At 44.0% G+C, this 26862-nt stretch overlaps 1 long non-coding RNA gene across 1 annotated transcript in view; it reads left to right on the forward strand.

Moving 5' to 3' along the window:
- The first annotated feature begins 17756 nt into the window (after positions 1–17756).
- Positions 17757–26862, forward strand: part of LOC309647795 — a 36032-nt gene continuing 26926 nt past the window's right edge. The window contains exon 1 of the long non-coding RNA XR_014256303.1: positions 17757–18244. This is a non-coding gene — a long non-coding RNA (uncharacterized lncRNA). The remainder of the gene's footprint in view (positions 18245–26862) is intronic.

Below are 26862 nucleotides of genomic sequence, written 5' to 3' on the forward strand. Positions count from 1 at the left end.
ACTTGTTTTCTAAACATAATTTTCCCATTACCTGGAACTGTTTTTTGTTCATGCTTGGGAACATTTATCTGCTTTGGATAAACCTTTTTTTCCCACTGGGACACTATACCTTTTTATTAGTAGCCTCTTTAGGATTTGAGGATCTACCTCATTTGCCAGCTCTTTCTTTATGGTCTCCTGGAACCTGGACTCCCAAAGTTAGATGTGCAGGGTATGGAGCTTTGTGGCCTGTTGTGAGGAGAAGGTCAGTGGTTTGGAGAAGAGAAGTGGATTCCTTTAGAAGAGTGTTGGGAGGAGGGTAGTTTGTGCTCTAACCTCTGTTGGATGAGTAACTGGGGACAAGCAGGCTGTGGGCTGAGTCAGAGCTTGGGGTTCTGGGAATGTTGAAAAGAGTGTTTTCCATGTTTCCCAAGATGCATTTCAAGAGCACATTCCTAAGCTGTTTTGAAGAGTAGGTATTAAGGTCATAGGTGCTTGAAAAGTGCTGCATATACTTCACTTAGAGATTTATTGTGCACATTAGTACATAAATTACGTAGGATTCAGTCTAAGGTGATGGATCAGAGAACCCCAAATATAGTGGCTTAAACAAGATGGGAGTTTCTTTCTCACTAACAGCCCAGAGGTGAGCAGTACAAGGCTGGCTGAGTGACTCTCTGGTGCAAAGTGGCTGCTCCTGCTCCTGTCATCACATTTCATCCCAGCCAACACAAAGGAGAAAAAGCAAGTCAAGCACAGGCTTATTTCTTTCAATGACATGACTAGAGGGGACACAAATTACTTCTGCTCACATTCCCTTGTCCAGATCTTAGTCAGATGGTCATTTGCAGCTGCAAGAGAGGCTGGGAGAAAGTCTCTTGCTGGGCAGATAAGTGCTCAACCAAAATGTGATGGTTCTGGGAATTCCCTGGCAGTCCAATGGTTAGGACTCCATGCTCTCACTGCCGAGGGCCTGGGTTCAATCCCTGGTCAGGGAACTAAGATCCCATAAGCTGCGTGGCACAGCCAAAAAAAAAAATAGATAAAAAATAAAGTTTAAAAAATAATAATAAAAATAAAATTTGAGGTTTCTATTATTAAAGAAAGACAAAGAGAATGGGTATTGGAGGACAACTAGTCATCTCTGCCACAGAATGTTGAAGGCTTTGAGAAATCCTGTAGCCAAAAAACCTGCCTTTTTTTTGGAAAAAATACCGATAATCCACAGCGTATTATTCTTCCTTGGAACGCACCTTGGGAAATGCCATTGTAGGTAATCTCACCCCAGTGAGGTCTATTGAACTCCACCTCCTCCAAGACCTGAGTGCCCACAGCGTGGCCTTTGCAAATTGCTTGATTGTTCCTTGGAGAGTGTCAGCCAGTGGGCTTTTCTGGAACAGAACAAGACCAGATTCTGAGCATGCAGAGCTGGTAGGATGTGAATAGTATGTTGTTGAGTTGGGAATTTTCTGTTCAAACTCCTGGGAGGGAGAGCTAAAGCAAAACAAAACAAAAAATATGACACACACCCAAAATGAGAGGATCAAGTGCCAGCCCACACATCCACACCCCAGCCAGCCTCTGGGCTGGGACAGAGGAACAAATGGCATGTCTTCTTGGGGAATTATGACCGAGGCGGGCTGTATCGGCACCTCGGCCCCAAGTGTGAGAAGGCACATCTGAGCTGAGGGGCAGTAGGTGGTTATGGGGGCTTTACTGACAACCAGCTGAGCTTGGGGACCCTGAGGAGGTTTCTCCACAGAAATATCCCTCTGGGATGGGATGGGGAAAAGGGGAGAAAGTATGGGCTTTCAAACCAGACCAGGTTAAAATCCCACCTTGCCGCCCTGTATCTGGCTGATCTTGGGCACAGACGTGCTGTTTTCTCATTTATAAAATGGGGAGGTGAGTCCTTATCACCCAGGGTCATTGTGAAAACCGAATATAGAGGTAAAGCATCTAGCCCTCTTCCCCCTCCTCCTCATAACACAAGGACATTGGGCTCCCGTACCCAAGGCAAAATTAAGCATCACCTACAGTGGTCACAGAGGGCAGTTCCAACCCCACTATTCCTTGTCTGAGTGAAGAAAACCAGCAGGTTTGGTCTGATGGGCCCAGAGGGAGTAAGGCAGGGAGAGAACACAGGACAAAGGGCCAAGAGATGGACTTCAAGCTTCAGCCCTGCCGGTGAGTGAATCCCGGCCCCTCTCTGGGCCTCAGCTTCCTCCAGGTTAAACACAGACCTAGGACTAAATGTCCACGAGTCTCTTTGGCCCCTACAGTTGAGTGCGCTCTGGCCCCTACCTCAGACTTGCAGCTCTTCTCAGAAAAGCAGATGGAATATGTTTGGCTTTTCAGTATGTGTTTCTTCCACACCCTTCTCCAAAATGTTTTCCTGTGCTAATTTATTTGCCTAAGGAGGTTTGTGGTGAGAGACACCAAACAGGAAATAGCTGTCATAGCTGCTGTCTGCAGCTTTTGTTTTTTTAAGGCTTTCTCCTGCCCAGCTCACCTTTCTCTGTGTCACTCTGTATTGATTGAAGGGCAGGGGTAAGTGGAAGGGGAAAGGGAAAGGGAAATACATTTTTAGAAGGGAATATTTTCCTTCAAGTTCAAAGTTTACTGAAGGGTAAGGATTATGCACAATGGCAGCATTAGGTGGTTCCTTTCCACCGCAGGGCCTTTGCACACACAATTCCCTCTCCCTGGACTGCCTGCTCTTCTCTGTTTTTCTGGTTAATTCTGCTTCTTTAGGATCAGCTCAAGCATCACTTCCTCAGAAAGTCTTCCTGGCCCCCAGCCTAGGTTGGTCCTTGGTGCTATTCTTGTAGCACCTTCTTTAAGGGCACTCATCTTGGTTTGCAATGACATGTTCATTTGGGTGATTTTTTTGGGTTAATTTCTCCCCACTCTCTTGCAAGTGGACCATAAGCTCCATGAAGGCAAGGACCATCTCTAGTTTGGCCTGCCATGTATCCCCAGTGCCGGGCATGGTGCCCGGCACATAGTAAGCTCTCAGTTCATATTTGTTGACGGAATGAGTGAAACGGCTCACTTCTTCCATAGCCCAGGCAGGCTGGGCATGACACTGTGTCTGGGGTGCTTGCTCACCTTGTCCCCTCTGCTCCCTCGCTGGGCTACCATCCTCTCGCAGGTCTTTTTGCTTTCCCTTCTCTAGGGCCTTGCTCCCATCCTGCCAAAGCATCTGAAAAATGAATCCAGGGCCAAGACTGGTGCTGGGGGCCCATAATAATCCTTTCCCCAGCTACTTGTAGTTTACTGGGGGAGAAGAGAGCTCTGAAGACTGAGAGATCTTTGAGGTCAAAAGGAATGAATCTCTAATGGTGGAACTTCAGTTCCATGATTGGCAGTAAGGGGAAGAGGTGGACTTCCTTGTCACTCCAGGGAGATGTCTGATGCTAGGCTGATCCTGACACAATATTTACCTTTTCCTAGAACTCAAGGGTTCTAAAGTCAGAGAAGTCTTCCGAGACCCCTGTGGACAGAACATGGTGTCAGCACACCATGGGTGTGTTTGAGTAGATGTATGCATGTGTGCTTGTGCGCGTGCACTTGTATGTATATGTGTGCCTGTGTATGCATACGTGTGTGTTATGAATCAGACGGAAGGAGACAAAGATGTGGGCCCTGGTTTTGGAGACCTGGAGGAGGGGGCAGAGCCCTCAGAGGGTCTGGTGTTGAGCTGGTAACAGCCTGATCTGTCTATTGGGCTGGAGTGGCCCTTCTTCCGCTGGGCTTGTCCTTGCTTGTCAACATTTCGAAACAGGATTACCTCTGTAATTGAGTTTTCATGCATCGCATGGGAAGGGCCCATTTCCACGTGCTCCCAGGAGGCGTGTGACCTACTGTCCTAGGCTCAGGGCCAGAGCCTGTTTTGGAACCAAAAGAGTCATGGCTTGGTTGTGGAGTCTCAGCCAAAGGAAGCCCCTGCCCAGCCAAGAACAGGTCCGGGAGGGGCAGGACCAGAGTGTGACCTCTCGCTTGTCAAGGGTATCTGGAGGGCAAGGCGTGGGGAAGGCAGCAGCAGAGTCGCGGGCTTATGGAAGGATCCTGAGTGAGGGGCCTGCCCGTCTAGGGAAACAAGGGTGTGGAGTACGTCCCTGGGAGAACTCAGGTAGACAGAGAGGAACTTGGGAAACAGGATAAATTACACAGTGAGGTTTTTGGTAGGTGTGTAGACTCGGAGGAAAGGAAACTCAAAAGGACGCAGAGTTCAGGATCATTCTGGAAGGAGGGTTGGCTGCACAGTCTCCCAAACAGAAGAGGGGCCGGCATCTGATGCCCTGTCCTAGCTCTGCCCCGATGGGCGGCATTTCCTTGGGCTGAAACACAAAAAGCTCATCCAGTCAAGCTGCCTCATTTTATTTTTTATTTTTTTTTAAAGATTTTTTTTGATGTGGACCATTTTTAAAGTCTTTATTGAATTTGTTACAGTGTTGCTTCTGTTTTTATGTTTCCGTTTTTTGGCCGCGAGGCATAGAGGGATCTTAGCTCCCCGACCACGAATGGAACCCACACCCCCTCATTGGAAGGGGAAGTCTTAACCACTGGACCGCCAGAGAAGTCCCTAGCTGCCTCATTTTATTTTATTTTTTAAATTTTATTTATTTATTTATTTATGGCTGTGTTGGGTCTTCGTTTCTGTGCGAGGGCTTTCTCTAGCTGCGGCAAGCGGGGGCCACTGTTCATCGCGGTGCGCGGGCCTCTCACTATCACGGCCTCTCTTGTTGCGGAGCACAGGCTCCAGACGCGCAGGCTCAGTAGTTGTGGCTCACGGGCCCAGGTGCTCCGCGGCATGTGGGATCTTCCCAGACCAGGGCTCGAACCCGTGTCCCCTGCATTGGCAGGCAGATTCTCAACCACTGCGCCACCAGGGAAGCCCAACTGCCTCATTTTAGACACAAGAAAACTGATGCTGCGGCTGAAGCTTTAAGTGACCAAACATTGTGTCTCTGACAAAAAAGTTTCAGGAAGGTGAAATCAGAGACATGAATGTACCAGGGGGAAAATGAGCTCCCCAAACCCGAAGTATAATTAACCATTATAATCTCAAGTGATTGAGGGCTGATGGAGAGATTAGCTGTGTCCAGAAGGACGTTCACTTATCAACTGCTCGCGTGCAGATAAGAGAAGTTGCGTAACGCTAGCAGGCAAGGGAGCCAGCGAGCAGCAGCCGAGGAAAACATTTGGGAGAGAGGTCACCTTGATCTGAGGAAGCCTATTGTGCTTGGAGCTGATCCTCAGAGAAGTTACGAAACAGGTTAGGGCCACGGCCCCATGGGTCCCAGGGCACATGGCAAAATGACATCTGGATCCTTTTGTATTTTTTTTTTAATTTATTTATATTTCATTTATTTATTTATTTATTTTGGCTGCGTTGGGTCTTTGTTGCTGTGCGCGGGTTTTCTCTCGTTGCGGCGAGCGGGGGCTACTCCTCCTTGCGGTGCGCGGGCTTCTCATTGCGGCGGCTTCTCTCGTTACGGAGCACGGGCTCTAGGGGGCGTCGGCTTCAGTCTTTGTGGCGCACGGGCTCAGTAGTTGTGGCTCACAGGCTCTAGAGCGCAGGCTCAGTAGTTGTGGCACACGGGCTTAGTTGCTGCGTGGCATGTGGGATCTTCCTGGACCAGGGATCGAACCCTTGTCCCCTGCTTTGGCAGGCGGATTCTTTTTTTTTTTTTTTTGGCTGGCGGATTCTTAACCACTGAGCCACCAGGGAAATCCCTGTATTTATTTATTTATTTTTTTAATTGAAATATAGTTGATTTACAACGTTGTGTTAACTTCTGATGTACAGCAAAGTGATTCAGTTAGACATATATATATATATATATATATATATATATATATATATATATAAATTCTTTTCCATTATGGTTTATCATAGAATATTGAATATAGTTCTCTGTGCTCTACAGTAGGACCTTGTTGTTTATCCATTCTGTATATAATAGTTTGCATCTACTAACCCCAAATTCCCAATCCATCCCTTTCCCATCCCCTCTCTCCCTTGGCAACCACAAGTCTATTCTCTATGTCTGTGAGTCTGTTTCTGTTTCATAAAAGTTCATCTGTGCCATATTTTAGATTCCTCTAATTTTTAATCTCGTTTGAGAAAGGGAAGAGATTGCTTCTCCTTGACCAGCTGTTGAACGGTGTTTTTAGACTGCACACAACTGTTTGTAATTTGTGATCTGCGATACCACAGTAGTCACTCTTCCTTTGTGCGAATTCTGCCTTTCAATCCCGCCACATCCTGATGTCCAGAATTCTTTTCATGTTGTATTAAATCCCATTTTTAAAGGCAAAACTGTGCCCCCCCGCCCTCCCCCCAAGGAAGAGAAAGAGACAGATGCACGAACATATCCGAAAGGTTGGATTAGCTTTTTCTCCTGATCATTAAGACTCTGCACTAGACAATCACTACTTTATCTCTCTTAAGATGGTGGGCACCTGGTCCAGGTTTCTTTGCTCAGAGTTGAGATGGTTGTTTTCTGAATCTCTCGTTGGCTCCACCATCCAAGAGAGACACAGGGAACCTGGGGATGGTCTGAGGGGAGGTGGAGGGGTCGGGAAACACAAGCCCTCTTTTCCATTGTCCTGCTTCCCTAAAAGACTGAATGGCAATTGAAGCTGTCACCTCTTTCCATATCACCAGGATAGATAGGGATCCCGGCTAAGTTGGACACACTAATCTGATAGTGAGCGGGCAGGAGGGTTGACACTCTTTCATTTTTAAAGGATAGAGTATCATTTGTCTGAAGGGTATAGGGAAGACCCTTTGTGAAGGATGAAGGTGGGTCCTTGACCTCTTAAGGCTTTTCTGTCCTGTCTCATGGCTGTCCCTCCCAGGTCTCTGGTCCTCCCTGCGGGCCTCCTGAGCTGTTGTTCTACTTTAGGGAACTGAATTCCACTTGCGTGGCTGGGCTGTCCACAGAGCCTGCAGGGCAGGCCCCACCTAAAGTCACCATTTCAGCTGCGTCTCATCTGTGCCATGGAGTGAGGTGACTGTCACGTGAACTGCACCCTTTCCAGGGATGCACAATGGCCTCCGAGGTCACCCTGCGGTTTCCGAAGTTGAAGACATCCTGTTCTGGGATTTAAATAGATAAGTCTAGCATTTAAGGAGTGTGAAGTAATCTTCAAAGAGGGATGTTTATGTGAATGAGATATTGAGTGAATCCTGGCCAGAGCTTTTAAAGAGACGCTCTGAAAATTCTCCTCATGGTGGGAATTCAGTGCCAGTTATAAGAGCACCACGTGCGAGGCATTTGACAAAGGTGCTCTCATCACATTCTCAGGGCAGTTCCGTGAGGCAGACATCATCATCCCCAGTCTGCAGACGAGGGACTGAGGCTTAGGTCCTGGCAGCACAGAGCGGCAGAGTTGGACCACTTCTGGGTTCACCTGGGTTAAGCTCACGTTCTTCCTATCACACCAGCTGGCCCTCGGGAAAAATCTGGGTTAGTTGGCCTCCTGCCCCTCAAGGGTCAGAGGCTGGCCTTCTTGGGACTTTGATCAGGCAGTGATTTCAGAGACTTTGCACCTTGTCAGTGAAACCCAGTGTTTGCACCAACCTTCCAGCTGGTGCCTGACAATGTCAGAACCGAGGTCAGTGTTGCTATAGTAACATGTGACTTCCAGGGAAGGGGCTGATGAGTGAAGTTCCAGGCTCCCTTTGCTTCCCAGGCCAGGCTCAGGGAATATGTGGAAAAGAGGAGACAGGAATTACCAGGAGAAGTATATAGAACCAGCTCTTCCAGGAGCTGGGCAGCTGCCCAGCTTGGTTCCCAAGACAGTCAAACTTATTGGGTATGAAATTAATGCCAACTGAAAACCATGGCGGCCTCATTTGCCATCCCATGGCCCTTTGTGTGTCTAGCGTAGCCCCTGTTTCATACTCTGCTTCGACCATAACCAGGTGTGCACAACCTGTCTTCTCCACTAGCCCATGAGCTGTTGGAAGGTGTAGGTGATGTCCCCTCACACCAGGTCCCCCAGGTGCTAGTTTGTGCCTGGCACAGGCTGGACCGAGGCTTGGCTGAACTGAGTTGAAAGGAGTTCATGTCAGAAGCAGCTAAGAGATGTTTCTTGGGCCTTCTTGGCACGACCTGTGGTTAGAACGTGACATTAATAGCTCCCAATTTTTAAACTAGCTTGGGTAACAGGAATATAGCTGAATTATGAGCTAGGAGAATTAATTCAAATCCTGGCTCTGCTACTTCCTAGTTGGATGATTTTGAGCAAGTTATTTAATGCATTGGAGTTTGAGTTTCTGGCATAAAATATGTGTCCTGAATAAGCTGAGGCTTATTCAGAGAAATAAATGAGATCACACAGATGAAAACACGTGGAGGTCGGCGGATGGATAAATTAGGAGTTTGGGATTAAGAGATACACACTATTATATATAAAATAGATAAACAACAAGGTCCTACTGTTTAGCACAGGGAACTATATTCAATATCCTATGATAAACCATAATGGAAAAGAATCTGAAAAAGAAAATATATTTTTTACATATATATATATATATAAAACTGAATCACTTTGCTATATTGCTATATACCTGAAACTAACACAACATTGTAAATAAACTATACTTCAATTAAAAAAAAAAGAAAACACTTGTAAATAGGAACTACATGGTAAATAATTTTTGTGCTATTAAAAAAATATAATGAATAAGTCTAGTTATTGTAGTAGGCCTAGGGTTTTGTTTTGTTCTTCAGTGTAGTCTTAAAGACTCTTCTTTCTCTCTCTCCTGCAGTCATCATCCAAATCAAAATATAGAACATTTTCAGCAGCCTAGGAGACTCTCTTGGGGCCCTTCATAGTCAACAAACTCCCAAAGGCAACTATAGATTGGATTTTCCTGTTCTCTAGCCTTGGAATATTACCTTGGAATATTATGAAAAGTCTTCATGTTTGGTCCGTCTTTGCCATCCCAGAAACACCTGCCCCCACCGCCTTTATTCTGCGTGCCCACTGAGTTTTCCCACCCAGGAAGTTACCCCATGAGCTGATAGATGCAAAGCCAGCCTCAGGGCCCACAGATCGTGGAGTCCTCCCAGACTGGAAGTGTTCCTCTAGGAAGCCTCCCATGACTTCTCCCTGCCCCGCGGGCTAGATGCACGTGCATCCCTCCATCAGCGCACTTCCATAAACTCACACCCATCTGCCTCAGAGTCATTCTCTCTCACCAGCCTATGAACTTCCTAAGAACACAGATCATTTTCCTATCCATTCCGTATCACTTGGTCCCTGGCACACAGTAGGTGTTCATGAAACCCAATGAGTTGTAGAGTTTGGTGTAGGGCAGGGCATCAAATTTGGCGGGTACTGAATTTGCTGCCTGGATCACTTACCTACCAATTCGTAAAACGTGGCTCCCTGCTATTCCAAGGATATGCAAATAGCTTTCCGATATGTGCATTTACTTATTAATACTTTAAAAGAAAAATGACCAAATGTCAACCACAGAGCCAGCAGCCAGAGTTGCACAACATAGATTGTCAGGGGTGAGAACCTTGGAAACTTGCTCCATGTTTTGGTGCTGAAAAGACAAACAGCCTGGGGGGTGAATTCCTGTGCCAGCAGCATGTGTGGCATAGCGACCCAGCAGCTCCTCAAGTGTAAGAAGTAGGACTAGAGGCATGCCTGGTACTTCTCGGGCTCTGAGCATTTTTTTTTTTTTTTGGCCGCTCAGTGTGCAGCTTGGGGGATCTTAGTTCCTCGACCAGGGATCAAACCCAGGCTCACGGCAGTGAAAGCGCCGAGTCCTAACCACTGGACTGCCAGGGAAGTCCCTCTGTGCATGTTTTGCTGGCACAGCTTAGAAGATGTGGTTTCACAGGGAGAGCCGCAAAGCTGGTTTTGTGCTTTCTCCATTTTCTCTGTCTTTTGACCCAGTGTTAACTCACCTGGGGGGTGTTAATTCTGGGCCCTTAGTTCAGTTGCTTGTTACATTTCACTGGGAGGACCAGGCTGCATGCTCTGTTCTCCATCCTCTTCAATCCACTGTGGACATAACCACCAGTGTCATATCTTGACCACATGATCATCACCTGCTTGAAACTTTCATGGTTTCTTATTGTCCTAAGGATAGATTTTTAAAATAACAGCTTTATTAAGATGTAATTCACGTACTACAGAGGCCACCCTTTTAAAGAGTACGATTCTGTTGTCTTTAGTATATTCACAGAGCTGGGCAACCATTACCACTATCTGATTCCAGAAGATTGTCATCTCCCCCCAAAGAAATCTAGTACCCATTAGTCCTCACGCCCCATTCCCCTTTCCTCTGAACCCCTGGCAGCCACTAGTCTATATCTGTCTCTTTGGATTTGTCTATTCTGCATATTTCATATAAATGGACTCATACAACATGTGCTCTTTTGTGTCTGGCTTCTTTCACTTAGGTAATGTTTTCAAGGTTCATCCAAGTTGTAGCACGAATCAGTCCTTCATTCCTTTTTATGGCTGAGTACTACTTCATTGTATTGATTTACCACATCTTGTTTATCCATTCATTTATTGGGGGATGTTTTGGTTGTCTCTACTTTTTGGCTATGATGAACATTTTGTGTGGACATAATTTTCTTTTTTCTTTCCTTTTTTGGGTGAGTATATACCTAGGAGGGGAATTTCTGAGTTGTGTGGTACTTAAGGATATATTTCAACTCCTTAGCCTGAGGCCAGGGCCCTGCCCATTCTGGGCCCTGCACTCAAGCTCCTGCTAAGCCCTGGCCCAGACCCCACTCTTCTCTCTGGCAAGAGTAGGCAGATTCAGCTCTCCTAACACACCACGCCCTCATACTTCCTGCCTTTTCACGTGCCATCCACCCCTTGGATGGCCTTTCTCTGACCTCTCCACCTGGGCAACTCCTCCAACTTTCAGTTCCGGCATCACCACCAGCCGGGGATTCTACAATGAACAAAGACAAATCCCTGCTCTTATGGAGCTCATGTCAGAGTGGGGGAAATAGGCAAAATAATATAGCAATGGACAAACCTGCATACACATAGATAGCTAGCTACTTACCAAAAGTTTATGCTTTGGGGAATTATTGCTGTCCCAACAGGAAAGAGGATTCCGTGTTCGTGCCTTCCTGTACCCAGGAGTGGCCACGTGATTAACTCTTGCCAGTGGTATGTGAATAGGATGAATCTGTCGCTTCTGGGAGGGAGCGTTTAAGAAGTGGGTGGGTTTTCTTCATGATCTTTTCCCTCTGCAGTTAGGGTGCAGGGGACTTTGAGGCCATAAGGAATGACAGGTCCACGAGAAGGAAGGAGCCTGGGTGCCTGAATCACCGCGTGGAAGGAAGCCATAGGCTGACCAGGAACATTGCACTGGGAATGAGAAATCCACCTGTGTTGTTTTAGGCCATGGAAATGGCTTCATCGTTCTTACATGAAGCATTAGTATTTCCCATTTTACCTTCTTACTCCTAGTCACACAAATGATCTTTCTCTGAATCTACCCTCCTTAAACAAAGTAGAGCAGGGGATTCATAAACAACACCCACAAGTTTGTTTAATCATAGCAAGAACTCGAAAAAAGCCTACTTTCATTCTTTCTCCATTTCAAATACCCACAGCATCTGCCACAGTGCAAACACTCCACACATCTTTATCAAATTGAATCAAGGGTGCTAGGAAATACATTGAATTTACCAAAAGGAGGCACAGTTTATTTAGAAAGTAAAGTTGTGGAGGAATAAATTAGGAGTTTGGGATTAACATATACACACTACTATGTATAAAACAGACAAACAACAAGGTCCTACTGTATAGCACAGGGAACTATACTCAATATTTTATAATAACCTATAAGGGCAAAGAATCTGAAAAAGGATATATATATATGTGTATATATATGTGTGTGTATAAAACTGAATCACTTTGCTGTACACCAGAAACTAACACAACATTGTAAATCAACTATACTTCAATTTAAAAAGACCAACCAAACCAAAAAAAAAAAAAAAAAAGAACCCACAAAAACAAACAACAAAAAAAAGTGAAGTTGTGATGACAACTAGTATCTTAATCAGTCACATGAAAAAGTTTGTCGATCCACCCAGTGATGCAGGAGGAAAGAGCTGGTTTGTGCCCTGGGGTGGCGTCTAACAGACACCAACAGGTGTTCCTGGCTTGTTGCTGGGTGACTGTTGCTTCATGTTTAAGTTCACTGGCCACAGACACCTGCGTTTTTGCATGTATTGCTCAGACCACAAAAATCCCCATTGTAACATTTGAGTACCCAGGAGTGGTTAACTCCAGATTGGCCCAAATGCTGTCCTTTTACCTCCGCAGTGGGAACCAGTATTTCAAGTGTTCCAAATACTGTAGACACAAGATTCACGATCTGGGGTTCCTGCTCCTCAGAGTTCACCAGGGTTGAGTGTCTTCCCACTGGAGGTTTATGGTTTCCACATCAAGTTATTACAGCTGCACTTGATTGAGCGTGGACCATGTGGCAGGCACTCTTCTAAGCACTTTCATATTTTATCTCACCATATCCACGATAGTCCTATGAGTCTGCCACTGTTATTGGCCCCATTCTACCCATGAGGAACCTGTGGGGTTAAGCAATTTGCCTAAGTTCACATGGTAGGTGAGGAGAGGAGACAGGTGTCCGTGCAGGTCTGTCTGAACCTAGAGTCAAATCCCCTTAACAACCATGTTTCAGAGCAGAATGTAGAACTGCTGACTGTTGTGAGCGATGTGAGTATAACGTGGGAATGAAAATCATTTCTATGGTGCCTCTCTGGGCCCCAAGCTGTGTGGTTGGATTGGTTCAGAGCCTTTGCTGGAGATTCAGGTCAGCTTTGGAAGTGGGCTTGAAAGGAAGAAAGAGAAAGAGAGGAGGAGGGAGGGGGAGAGGGAGAGAAGGAGAAGGAGAAGGAGAAATTTTCATTAAGCATAGTCTAATGGCATTAAGGCATGCTCCTTTTTCTGTTTCAGATAAATGGTGGTCCCCTTGTAATGAGAGAATCCCCAAAGCTCCCATTTAGAAGGAGCCTAATAGCACGTAGCTCGGGCTTCAGCCTTTAGCCTCCAGGAAAGATTGAAGAAATGATCCTCTAGACCTGTTTCCTCATCACTGTGATGGGGCTTTGGGGTGCAGGGCAGACTGGATGGCCGTGAGGCTGGCTTACAGGGCTGGAAGAGGCTTCAGTGTCTGATATTCCTGGGATAGAGAAAAGCCAAGGTTTGTATTTCTTCTCTAGGATGGTGTCCATTAACCTGCTGACCCACTGAGTTTGTATCTCTGGCTCCCATCTCTCCTCTGGAGGAGATGGGGTTGAGAAATGCTCAGGGACTGAATATTGGGGCTTTGGGGGTTGGGTTTCAACAGAGGTGTTGAAAAAGTAACTAGGAATAGGAACTGTCCATGATTAGATTTTGACTGAAGAATTTACTCTTTTTAAATTAGTTTCCACCTTTCGTGTTTGCATTTTCTCTGTTTTTCTTTCTTTCCTGGTTATAGTAGATTGATTTATTGGCTCGTTCTTCACTTCTCCCTGATTTCACACCCTTTTCTGTGTGATTCTCTGGTTCCTTCCACTAGAGAGGCAGAGTTTATTTGTTCTTGACTTTGTGCTTGCCAAGTGACTTGTTTTAGCCAATGGATTGTTAACAGACATACAAGCAAGGACTTGACATGTACTTGCATGGTTGGGCTTATTTTTTCATGCATTTGCCATCGTCATGAGAATATGCCAAGCTAGCCCACTGGTCCTAGGAGGATAAGAGACACATGGAGCAGATTTGGTCTCAACTTGTGGTTTAGAGCTGCCCAGTAAGCTCAGCCGGTATCATATTGGCTCCAGCCAATACACACAAGTGCATGAGTGAAATGCATGCTCATTATTGTATGTCATTGAAATTCTGTGGTTGTTTGTTATGCAGTGATAGCTGACTGATACATGAGTAGAAGTTCCTTTTGAGGCACTTCTTTGTTGAATTTATAAGTAAAAGAATTTTATTTCTTTTGCCTTGGGAGATTGATCTAAGAAAATATTGCTAGGATTTATGTCAGAAAATATTTTGTCTATGTTCTCTTGTAGGAGTTTTGTGGTGTCATGTCTTGTATTTAGGTCTTTAAACCAATTTTTTTTTATATATCTTTTTTTTTGTGTGTGGCTGTGTTGGGTCTTTGTTGTTGTGTGCAGGCTTTCTCTAGTTGTGTTGACGGGGGGCTACTCTTTGTTGCAGTGCATGGGTTTCTCATTGTGGTGGCTTCTCCTGTTGCGGAGCATGGGCTCTAGGAGTGTGGGCTTCAGTAGTTGTGGCATGAGGGCTCAGTAGTTGTGGCTCACGGGCTGTAAAGGGCAGGCTCAGTAGTTGTGGCACACAGGCTTAGTTGCTCCGTGGCATGTGGGAACTTCCTGGATCAGGGATCGAACCTGTGTCCCCTGCATTGGCAGGAGAATTCTTAACCACTGTGCTACCAGGGAAGTCCCCTTTAAACCATTTTGAGTTTATTTTTGTATCTGGTGTGAGGGAGTGTTCTAATTACTATATATATAAAATAGATAAGCAAAAAGGATTTACTGTATGGCACGGGGAAGTATATTCAATATCTTTAAATAACCTATAATAGAAAATAATCTGAAAAAATACATAACTGAATCACTTTGCTGTACACCTGAAACTAACACAATATTGTAAATCAACTATATTTCAATTAAAAAAAAAAAGAATTTTACAAACCTTAGTTAGGATATCTGCTGAAGTCTAAAGTTCCTGAGTCCAGAAGGCCATCTTCAAATTCTGAGAAGGGCTGGGGCAAGTCTAGAAAAAAAAAGAGTTAGGAGACACTAATCATTCTAGAACAAGATTCTGTTATTATACCTTGAATACATAGTTCATTGTAAATGAATTATTACATTTTATCTTCAGGTTAAAGCTTTAGAATGTTCAACTCTGATGAGGTAAACTGAGACTGCTTGGGAGGGAATTTTTGGATGTACCTGGAATTTGCACAGTTTGAAATATGAGACTGTGAGGATACCATGTGACTAGAAAGAACCACAATGTCTTCAAATCCATCCAATCCTTTAAGGATGGACCATATTTTTAAACATAGCATTTTTGTTCTGATTATGACAGAAATACCCATTTTGGAAAATGCAGAAAGCAATAATGAAGAAAATGAAAGTCAGCTATAATCCTACTACTCAAAGATGATTACAATGAACATTTTGGTATTTTCCCAGTGACTTTTAAAAATGCATTTTATCTTGACTATTTTTAGTGCCATAACTTTATATCTTAAGGATTTTTTCGTGTTGTTAAAGACTCTTGGTAAACATCAATTTCCATGAATGTTGCTATTTCATAGATGGTTCTGCTGTTATTTTTGTTACTCCTCCGCTAATGTTAGTAATTCAATTATTTCCAATTTTTCCCAAGTATAAATAATACTTGCATAAATATCCTTACGTGCATTTTTTCTTAGTTTTTATTGTCTTCTTAAAATAGATTCCTAGAGGTGCAAAATAAGTATTTTTAAGAGTCAGGGAATAATTTCTGAAGTTAATTGTACCAATTTATACTCTTACCAGATATGTGTGAGGGTTTTATTTCACTCTTCCCTAGTATACTTTGAGGATACTTTAAACATCTTTGCTGTTAAAGTGAATTTTTTTAAAATGGCATTTTGTCTTGGGATATCCCTGGCAGTCCAGTGGTTAAGACTCAGCGCTTCCAATACAGGGGGCGTGGGTTCCATCCCTGGTGGGGGAACTAAGATCCCACATGCCACGCCACGCGCAGCCTGGCTAAAAAAGGGGAAAAAATGGCATTTTATCTTAATTTGTGTTTCTTTGAAGTCAGTGTCTCTACTCCATGTCTGCCCTGGGGTCGCCGAAGAGACTGGAGAAACGCGCACACCCTTGCTGCCTGATTTCACTTAATGCCATAACTCAAGTGGGCCCTTGGTTTGCCCTGCAATCTGACTCTATTTTCCTTTCTCCTAAACTGCTATTTCACACCTTCTCTTCTTTCTTCCTCCCTCCTCCCTCCCTCCTCCCTCTCTGCTGGTGACCTCACTCTGTATTTCATTGGGAAAATGAATAGAATTTCCACATGCTCCCTCCACCATCCTGCTTGTAATGGTGCCTGCTTACTCTGCCCTCCTTCCTGTAATTAGACCATCATGGGACCAGCCCCTTTGATGTTCACTAGATCTACTCCTTTCTTGACCACCTAAGCACTTCACGCTGGCAATTCTCTCTACTCTGTCCTGCGTTATTCCGATTAGCAAGCACAAACACGCTCTAATGTCTCCTACCTGAAAAACAAACACAACCAAACTCCATACCTCCATTCACCACTCCACGTTTTCCTCCAGCTACCACCTCTCTTTTCTCCTTTAGAGCAAAAGTCCTCAAAAGATTTGTCTCACTCACTGTCTCTGCTTCCTCTCCTCCCATTCTCTCTTGGCCACACTTAAATCAGTCTTCACTGTTTTGCCAAAATTGTCATTGCCAAGGTCACAAATGACCCCCATGTTGCCAGTGGTCAATGCAATTTCTTGATCTCGGTAGCATTTGAAACAATTGGTCATCCCTGAAGGCTTACTTCATCCTGGCTTCTGGGACACTGCTGGTTCTCCTCCTAACGGTTGTTTTCAGTCTCTGCTGTTTCTCTGTATCTCCGTATCTGAAGGTTGGAGGTCCTGCGGCTTAGCCCTTGGACTTCTCCTCTTTATTCACTTTCATTCCCATTTGATCAACTAAGTTGCATGACTTTAAATGACATCTAATATGCTGATGATTCTAAGATTTATGTCTCTAGGTGGATCCCAGACTCATGCCCCTAGCTGCCTGCTTGACTTTGCCAATTGGCTATCTAACATTATCTCCAAATTAATCTGTTCAAACAAACTCCTGATTCCATCTTTATCTCAAATATGTAAACTTCCTCAGGCAAACCCCTCCTTCCACTTGTTAACGCCCCACACTTTGGAGTCAGCTTTGATTCTATTCTTTCTTTCACATTCCTGATCCAATCCTTCATGGATGATATTGACTCAATCTTCAAAATATACCCCATTCACCTCTCACTACCTCCAGCACTTCCACTCTGGTCCAAACCATCATCTTTTCTCACTTGGATTATTACAGATCCTCCCAGTTAATCTCCAAATGTTCAGCCTTTCCCACTTTCCCTTTCTCCCAAAACTATCCTCCACACAGGGGCTGAGTGATCCTTTCAAAGCCAAAGTCAGATCATGTCACTCCTCCTGTCAACACTCATGACTTCCCATTCACCCCACCCAGAGTACAGTCAGGGTCCTGGTCTAGGAGGCCCCACGTGCTCCGGTCCCCACTATCCTCTGCCCTCATCTCCTCCCACTTATGTCCCTACTCCCTGTGTTCCAGTCAAATGGGTCTCTTCTGTTCCTTGGACATGAACCGTGTGCGCCCATTTCAGGACCTTTGTGCTCACCGTTCCCTCCTTCTGGGGTGTTCTTCTTCATCTAGATCATCTAGACGATGGATGTACATGTTCTTGTCAAGGGGACTGCAAGAGAGTCCCGCTGATTGGGGGCATGTACTAAGAACCCACATCTGCCCCATGAGACTAGAAAGAACCCCAATGCCAGCTTTCAACACCTTTTCCTTCCAGAGGGAGCAAAGTCAGCTCATGACAGCACCTGAAAAGGAGGAACTCTCCTTCTTCTAATGCCCCACTTCTCCCTCCTCCCTGTCTCCCCACTCACTGACCCAGGAGGGTTCAGAAATGATGGTTAGCAAAACGGTAAGGATGAGTAAGTGGAGTAAAATTGGAAAAAAGATGAGGAAAAGAGAAAAGGTAATTATATCTCCCCTCTGTGCTATAGGCTTTCTGCCTACAATAAGGCTGAGCTGTGGGGGAAGGCTAGTCATTGGGCTTTTAAAAAAAGTTGGGCTTTGACTATTATAAGGTACTGGGCATTCTAATTTCTCACTGGACTGCCAGAAGAATCCTGAGACCTGCCTGAGTTTTCATCCAGGGCAGGAGAAAAACTAGCCCAACAGGATGGTTATGAAGGGAGGTCGGTTTATGATTTCGTTCCATGACGCTTGCTCATTCTATGTACGTATATAAAACACCAGGCGCACAATATGCCATCCACAATGGTTATTAATCTTTCTTCTCTCTGCTAGAGGTTGATTTTTCAACCTGAGCCAAAATAAGCAGCGAATGTGCTAGTATATTAAAAGTAAAAACACCAGCGATCTAATTAAAGGTGAGTTTTAATTTTCTTTGTTTTTTGTTTTGGCTGGGAAGGTGGAGTCCAAAGCTGTCTGGTAACTCTGAGCTGAGGTTGAGTGTGTCCATTCCTGTGAGTGCACCCAGGGTTCTCTGAGGATTAGGCAGGAGAGAAGAAAGAACCAGGAAAAAAGAAGAGGAGACCAGCGAGGGGCAGAAGGGAGCACGAGGAAAACAGAATAAGAACTGAAAAACCAAATGCAAAATATATCTGATATGGAATTGTAACAGGCACTGATATTGCCTCAGAATGCACTATTTAAAGTGTGTATTTTATCCATATTTATTCTATGTGTGTATATTATTTGGTTATTTATTTAGTTTAGGTTTATATTCCTGTAGGAAAACACTGCAGGTGTTAGGCTGAGGTTTGGTTATAGCGGCTAGTCCTCTTAACAGCTATGACTCTCCCTTGGAATTTGAGTAGAGTTTTGATAAGAGAAAGGAAAGGAACCATTAGAAGGTTTTAGAACCTCCAGAGAAGGCAATTTTACCACATGCTTTAGATACACCAGTGTGGACAACTTCTCTCTGCAAAATGGCACCACGTTCCTGGAAAGTGGGAGTGATATGAATTTCAATGTTTATAGTGACTATTTCCCTCCAACTTTCTAGACTTGGAACTTAATTAGAAAATTGATCTTCCAGAGGAGATTGACCTCCTTATACTTACTCTCAAAATCTAGCAGTCAATTTAAAAAACTCACTCGAACTGTCACTTCTAGCCAAAATGCAGTAACAGCAACAGGAATTACTCTCTTGTGAGCCTGAAATAACAGAAAACAGACAAATTACATGAAACAATGGTTTTTAAGATATTGGCAATCAGATCAGGCAAGGAAGTATGGGTGATCCCTGAGATGTGACAAATAAACAAGGTGAGCCTTACGATTGCTCCAGTTTATTGTCTCAAGAGAGTTTCCAGGCTGCAGCATAGGGAGGGGAACTGAGGCAGAGCCTGCTGGTCTCCCTGAATTGAGGAGTTGGATCTGAGAGTTTGGGGAGACCAAGAGGAGAGAAGAATGCACAGAAAAAGAATTCTATTTGCAATGAATAACAAGCAAGGACCTACTGTAGAGCACTGGGGACTTTGCTCAATATTATGTAACAACCTTTTGAAAAACAATAGATACATGCATACGTATAACTGAATCACTCTGCTGTACACCTGAAACTAACACAACATTGTTAATCAACTATCCTCCAATACAAAACAAAAAGTTAAAAAAAAAAGGAAAAAGAAAAGTCTAGTTGCAAGAAAAAAAAAAAAGAATTCTAGTTCTTTCACTGAGTACTGCAGTATTGAATACAGAAGCATGTATGTGAGGAAACTAGCTGAGTGTGGGGAAAGAGCCAGCTGAAAGTATTAGAGAGACAGTCTTTCCAACGAATGGTGTGGGAACAATTGGATATCCATGTGTACAAAATAAGACCTGAATGTAAAACTATAAAACGCCTAGAAGAAAACATAGGGTTTTTTGGGTTTTTTAAAATAAATTTATTTATTGATATATTTTTGGCTGCATTGGGTCTTCGTTGCTGCGCGTGGGCTTTCTCTAGTTGTGGTGAGCCGGAGCCACTCTTCGTTGTGGTGCATGGGCTTCTCATTGCAGTGGCTTCTCTTGTTGTGGAGCACGGGCTCTAGGCGCGCAGGCTTCAGTAGTTGTGGCACGTGGGCTCAGTAGTTGTGGCTCACGGGCTCTAGAGTGCAGGCTCAGTAGTTGTGGCGCTTGGGCTTAGTTGCTCCGCGCCATGTGTGATCTTCCTGGACCAGGGATTGAACCTGTGTACCCTGCAGTGGCAGGTGGATTCTTAACCACTGCACCACCAGGGAAGTCCCAACATTGGGTTTTTGTGATCTTTGATTTCTTAGATTTCCATGATAAATCAAAGATTTCTTAGATAAAGTACTGAAAGCAAGATCCTTGAAAGAAAGAAAAAAAAAGGATAAATCAGACCCCTTCAAAATTAAAAACGTTTGCTCTTTGAAAGACACTGCTAGGAGAGATTTGTATACAAATGTTCATACCAGCTTTGTTTGATGGTAAAAAAAGTGGCTACAACTTACTATCCATTTTCTCCACATCCTTGCCAATAGGAGTTATTGTCTGGTTTTTTTCTTATAGCCATCCTAGTGGGTCTAAAGTGATATCTTATTTCCCTAATCACTAATAATATAAAACATACTTTTACGTGCTTATTGGCCATCTATGTATCTTCTTTGGAGAAATGTCTTTTCAAATTTGCTCATTTTAAATTTGGGTGGTTGTTTTATTGTTTAAATATGAAAGGTCTTGGTATATTCTGGATACAATTTCCTCATAAGATGTATGATTTGCAAAAATTTTCTCTCATTGTGTGGGTCTTTTCACTTTCTTGTAGTGTTCTTTGAAGTGCAAAAGCTTTAAAGTTTGGTGAAATTTATTTATTTTTTTCTTTTGTTGCTTGTGTTTTTGGTGTCATATCTAGGAAACAATTGCCTAATCCAAGGTCATGAAGATTTACATCTATTCTTTCTTCTAAGTGTTCTTATAATTTTAGCTTTACATTTAGGCCTTTGATCCATTTTGAGTAAATTTTTGTGTATGGTGTGAGGTAGAGAAGATATATTGTTTATCTTGATTATGGTGATGGTTTCCCAGGTGTATATACATGCCAAAATATATCAAATTGTACACATAAATGTGTGCAGTTTATTGTCTGTCAAAAATACCCCAACAAGTCTTTTTTTTTTAAGTGATTTTTTAATGATATAACAATATTATTTATGGTAGAATTTTTAGAAAAATTAGAAAGGTATGAAATTAAAAAAAAAAAATCACCTAGAGCCCCATCATTGACTGTTAGCATTTTGCTAGTTTTCTATTTTATTTCAATCTTTTGTCAGTCTTATTTTTAAAACCTTTATCATGTTTTAATATTTTTCAAGGAGAATGAACATTTTTATTATTTAACATTTGTTTAATTAATTAACTCATTTTTAAATATGTGAATAAAATAAAATAAAATTAGCATTTAGTAAAAATAGTCCATAACTATGTAATATCTTTGTATGGTGACATATTGTAACTAGACTCGTGGTGATCATTTTGAAATGTATAGAAATACCGAATCACTAAGTTGTGTAACAGGAACTTACATGGTGTTGTAGGTCAATTATACTTCAAAAACAAACAAGCCCACAGAAAAGTAGATCAGATTTGTGGTTACCAGAGGTGAGGGGTGGGGGGAAGGGGAATTGGATGAAGACAGTCAAAAGGTACAAACTTCCAGTTATAAGATAAAGAAGTATGAGGGATGTAAGGTACAATATGATAAACATAATTAACACTGCTGTATATTATACATGAAAGTTAAGAGAGTAAATCCTAAGAGTTCTCATCCCAAAAAAAGAAAAGGTTTTTTTCTAGTTCTTTAATTTTGTATCTATATGAGGTGATGGATGGTCATTAAACTTATTGTGATAATCATTTCACGATGTATGTAAGTCAAGTCATGATGCCGTACACCTTGAACCTATACAGTGCTGTATGTCAATTGTATCTCAATAATACTGAAAGGAAAAAAAAATTTTTTAAAGTCCATTTAAAATTTTAAAAATATATGAAATGAAGATGAAACGAGATGACATATTTGAAAGAGCCTGGAACGAGAGGGGGCTAGAGTCTTGGAGGATCCCAGCTGGGAAGAGATTTCTTCTCACTAGATTTTGTACTACTTGATTTTTTTTTTTTTCACAATGTGCATAGATCACCTTTAAAAATATATATTAAAAAGATATTTAACTTTTTTTCTGTCTGGTCTCAGACAGACTACGTTTAACTCAGACATGCTGGGCTCTCACGGCTACAGTGCAAGGAGCTCTTCTCTCTCTCCTTGTCTCGTCAGGGAACGTTGCTGGCTTCTCCCCAGTAGAGTAAGTGAGGGCAACCCCTGCACGAGGCAGAATCTATCATGTATCCACACAGTGCAAGGCCTTCTCGAGCTGTTTACCGATGGTTGGCATCCCGGTGCGCCGGGTGTGGCCAAGCGAGATGCGGGGGATTCCTCTGAGAGGACCCGTCCTTCATCCCCCCCCATCGTCTAAGAAGGTATTTAATTTAAGGCCGGGAACCAGCCCACCAAACCGCAGCCTGACAAGTGTGTGAGGAGGCGGTTGGCGCCTGCCCCAGCCGGAACAGTTCAGCCCAACCCACTGTGGATTATTTCCACCGCCTAGAAGTCTCTCAGGCAGCAGTTGGCTGTGGAGGAGAGTCTGTGGGCAGAGCCTGGGAGCTGCAGGTAGCACGACAGAGGGGAAATTCCTCCTGTTTTCCCCTTAAGCTCTTCACTTTCTCATGTTTCACGGAAATCAATTTTTTAAGCAATATTCAGCGGCTGAATTTCCAACCAGAAGCAAAGAAACACATCATCTGAGCATTTAAATAAATTTTAGGTTAACAGCTCAATAGTTAGTAACCAAAAGCTTGATCCATGCTGGGCCCTGCGCTTGGTGATGGAGAGAGCATCTTACATGGGTAAGATGCTGTGGTCCCGCTCTCGGGGGTTCAGACAGGGAACCAGGTGACTAGGATGCTGGGTGAGCAGGAGCCTGGGCAGGAGGCATAAGAAGGGGATCCCGTCCAGACTTGTCCCATCAGGGAGGGCTGCCTGGAGGAAGTGGATCTATACAGATTTGAAGACACAGACTGTGAGTGAACGTAGGCAGGAGAAGGAGAGAGGAAGGAGTGTTCCAGCTGAAGGGAATCAGAACATGTCACCTCAAATATGCTGCTTTGGCATTTTGATTATTTTGAGCTGAGGGCACTTGAGAAATAGCAGAGGCAGGAAGGGTTCCCTGACGGTCCTCTTTCACCTAAAAGCAGGTCATAAAATTTCCCCTGAGAAAGGTGCCCTCCCCTTACCAGAGAACATTCTTATCACTGGAGACCAAGAGGTAATGCCTAAATGGATCTGTACAAACCAGCCCACTAAAACAATTAATCTTTCATTAGTTTTCCCCCTTATAATTCCTAGTCACCGCCCCACAATTCACTGCCCCAAACCCAAGCTCCTATGTCGTTGTCACAACCCCACGATTTATCATTCTTTGTGTAAAAAGGTATATAAGCTTTTGGGACGAACGTCTTCTTCAGGTCTTTATTTTCCTTTCGAAGACGCCCAGGTACATGTGAAAATATTAAATCAAATTTGTATGCTTTTCTCCTGTCAATCTGTCTTATGTCAGTTTAATTCTCAGGCCCAGGTACAGAACGTAAGAGGGTGGAGGGAAGTTCTTTATCCCCCTACCCAGCTGAGGATGCAGCATAAAAGTGGCACCAAGGAATGGAGACACTAATTGTCCTTTTTTTTTTTTTTTTATTAATCCTCACAACCACCATATGAGGTAGCTTTTTCTTTTTTTTGGCTGTGTTACGCAGCATGTGATATGTGGGATCTTAGTTCCCCGACCAGGGATCAAACCCGAGCCCGCAGCATTGGAAGCCCAGAGTCTTAACTACTGGACTGCCAGGGAAGTCCTCTAATCATCCTGGAGCCTTAGGAAAGTCAATAGGTGTTCTAACCTTCCTCCGCTGTCTTGTGGGGAAACGGGGACAGTCCTGTGCCTGCACTTGGGCCAGCCCCTCTGAGGCCATGTGTGATGACAGAGGTCATTATGGAGAGGTCCCCAGGGGAAGGAGCTCTTGAGGACATGGGGCTGGGCCTTCAGCTGACCCCACTTATGCTGAGCTTTTCACTCCACTGCCCACTTGGGAGGGTCCAGGGACTATTTTTTTTCTTAAAAATTACCTATCTTTCTATTTTAATTAACGTATAATTGACATATAACATTATATTCCTTTCAGGTGTACAACATAATGATTTGATGTCTGTACACATTTTGAAATGATCATCACAATAAGTCTAGTTAACATCCGTCACCACACACAGTTACCAGAAAATTCTTTTTCGTAAGATGAAAACTTTTAAAATCTACTCTCTTAGCAACTTTCAAATATGCAATACAATATTATTAACTATATGTCATCATGCTGTACATTACATCCCCAGGACTTATGTATTTTATAACTGGAAGTTGGTACATTTGACCCCCTTCACCCATTTCTCCCACTGCCCACCCCTTGCCTCTGGCCACCACTCTATCTGTGAGCTTGGTTTTTTTGTTTTTTGTTTTTAATTGAAGTATAATTGACTTACAGTATTATATTGGTTTCAGGTGTACAAAATAGTGATTCAATTTTTTTTTTTTTTTAATTTATTTTTGGCTGCTTTGGGTCTTCATTGCTGAGCACGGGCTTTCTCTAGTTGCTCCTGGTGGGGGCTACTCTTCATTGCAGCACGTGGGCTTCTCATTGCGGTGGCTTCTCTTGTGGAGCACAGGCTCTAGGTGTGCGGGCTTCAGTAGTTGCAGCATGTGGGCTCAGTAGTTGTGGTGCACAGGCTTAGTTGCTCCGCGGCATGCGGGATCTTCCCAGACCAGGGCTCGAACCTGTGTCCCCTGCATAGACAGGCAGATTCTTAACCACTGTGCCACCAGGGAAGTCCAATGATTCAATATTTTTATATGTTACAAAATGATCAACACGGTAATGCTAGTTACCATCTGTCCAGGAACTATTTGTCAGGGGAGATAGCAGGTTTGTTTGCACACTTCGTTGCAGCTTGGTTTCCCAGATCTTTTGGTTCCCAGGCAATGGGATGGAGAGTGTTAGGTGGAGAAATGAAGTGTTGGAGCTGGGGGCTCATTCTGGAGCATGGTGCATGGCCCTGGAAGGTGCTCTGGGCTCGTGTGCAGTGGGAGGCTCTCAGAAGCTGGGGGGATTTAAGAACGCCAGGCACCTCCATCAGATGGGGCTGAAAATGAGAAGAGACCAGACCAGCAACAGTGAGGGTGAGGGTGGGGTTTGGAGACAAACAGTTTTGCCTGGGCTTGGCCCTGACTCAATAATTATAACTACTGCTTCTTGAGTATTTATATGCTAGAATCTATCCTGAGTACTTCACATATATTTACTCAATGGATGGGAAGAGAGAGGGTCCATTATCACACTCCGGTGGTTACATGGGGAAACTGAGGCACAGGAGGGTTAAATCACTTGCCTACCATGCAGCTAGTTAGCAGCAGAGCTGGAGTTTGAACTCAAGCTCTGCAGCACAACCTGCCTGTCAGTGAGGATGGAAGCTCATGACGATGGCATTAACCTACAACACGTGTATTTTGTTCCCACTCACGCCAGGCGTCGTTCTAGGTTCTGGAGGGTCTGCAGCAAACAAGAGCCCACAAAGTCCCTGCTCTCGTGGGGCTCACATTCCAGGGGGGAGACAGACCAAAAAAAAAGAGAACCAATAGATAAAAAATAATTTCAAAGAGTGACAAGTGCTATGAAAAAAATTAAAACAGGGGAATGTGACAGAGGAGAGTTCAGTAAACGATCTCTGAATGGATGGCGGATGAATGAGCTCTCGGGGAGTGGAGGTCGGTAATCAATTAAGACAAGCGCTCAGCACCTGCCATTCAGCAAGTCTGCAGTCTGAGGGCTCTGCCTTGACTCGCTAGATGCTGTGAGGTGAATTACCTTGGGAGTCATTTCATCCCAGTTTTTATTCCTTAGACACCTGGGCTGCCACCCCAAAGTTGTAGCAGTCTTAGAGTTTAATGTTTAATAAATAAATACATTTTACAAAATATTTTCCCCATTTGTTCAGTGATGTCAGACTTTCAGTGTGGTTACTCATTTTGCATTTATTTTAACATTAAATCAATTACTACTTATCCTTGAAAACAGATTCCCTTGGGAACAAAGAATCGTAAGTTTTGAGTTATAATGTTCCTGCTGTGAAGCTCCCAGAGCTACTGGTTTTTCTTGAGGTGTTTATTGTTCTGAGATGGGTTGTGAATAAAATGGGAAAATATCCCGATTTTAATGCAATTCAAAGTGAAAGGCAGAGAAAGGTCAATGTCTTTGCCTGGGGCCTTCCTTTGCAAAGTAAACCCATGGAGCATAAAAGCATTTCAGAGACCAGTTGGTCTCATTTCATTGAGACCAATGCCACTGGCTCACAGATTGCAGAGTGTCACCCTGGGTCTGTGCTCACGGGCCCCCTGAGCTTTGAAATCTGCAGGACAAGGCTCTGCCAGGACCCCTAGTTAGCAGCTGGGTCACTTGAAGGGGAGCAGAAAGGAAGGTTCAGTGGCCAGGTATAGTGAACACCCCATGCCTGTGACAGTTCCCAGTGACAAGGGTAGGCAGGTCACTGGGGCTGGGGACACCAGGCCCCACACTGGGTTCTCAACGTCCTTTCACTCTCTGCTAGACCCATCACAGACGTCTGGCACGGAAGCGGCCCTTCCTTCTGTTCTTCCCCCCTCATCCCACCCCTCCCGCCTTCCCCTCCTTCTCGTCTGGGCTGGGGTTTGGGAGAGGGCAGGTGAACTGCAGCCAGGGGGGCCCGACCGTGGGCAGCAAATCCAGCAACGGGTGTGGGAACAGGAAGGACAAGGTAGGGGGCAGTTGGCCGTCAGCAAAGCCACAAAGTTACAGCGAGTACTGGCCCTGGACAGAGCAGAGGACAGCAGGATGGGGATGGTGAACC

This window comes from Balaenoptera physalus (assembly GCF_965194825.1).
Source record: "Balaenoptera physalus genome assembly, chromosome: 18".
NCBI lineage: Eukaryota > Metazoa > Chordata > Mammalia > Artiodactyla > Balaenopteridae > Balaenoptera > Balaenoptera physalus.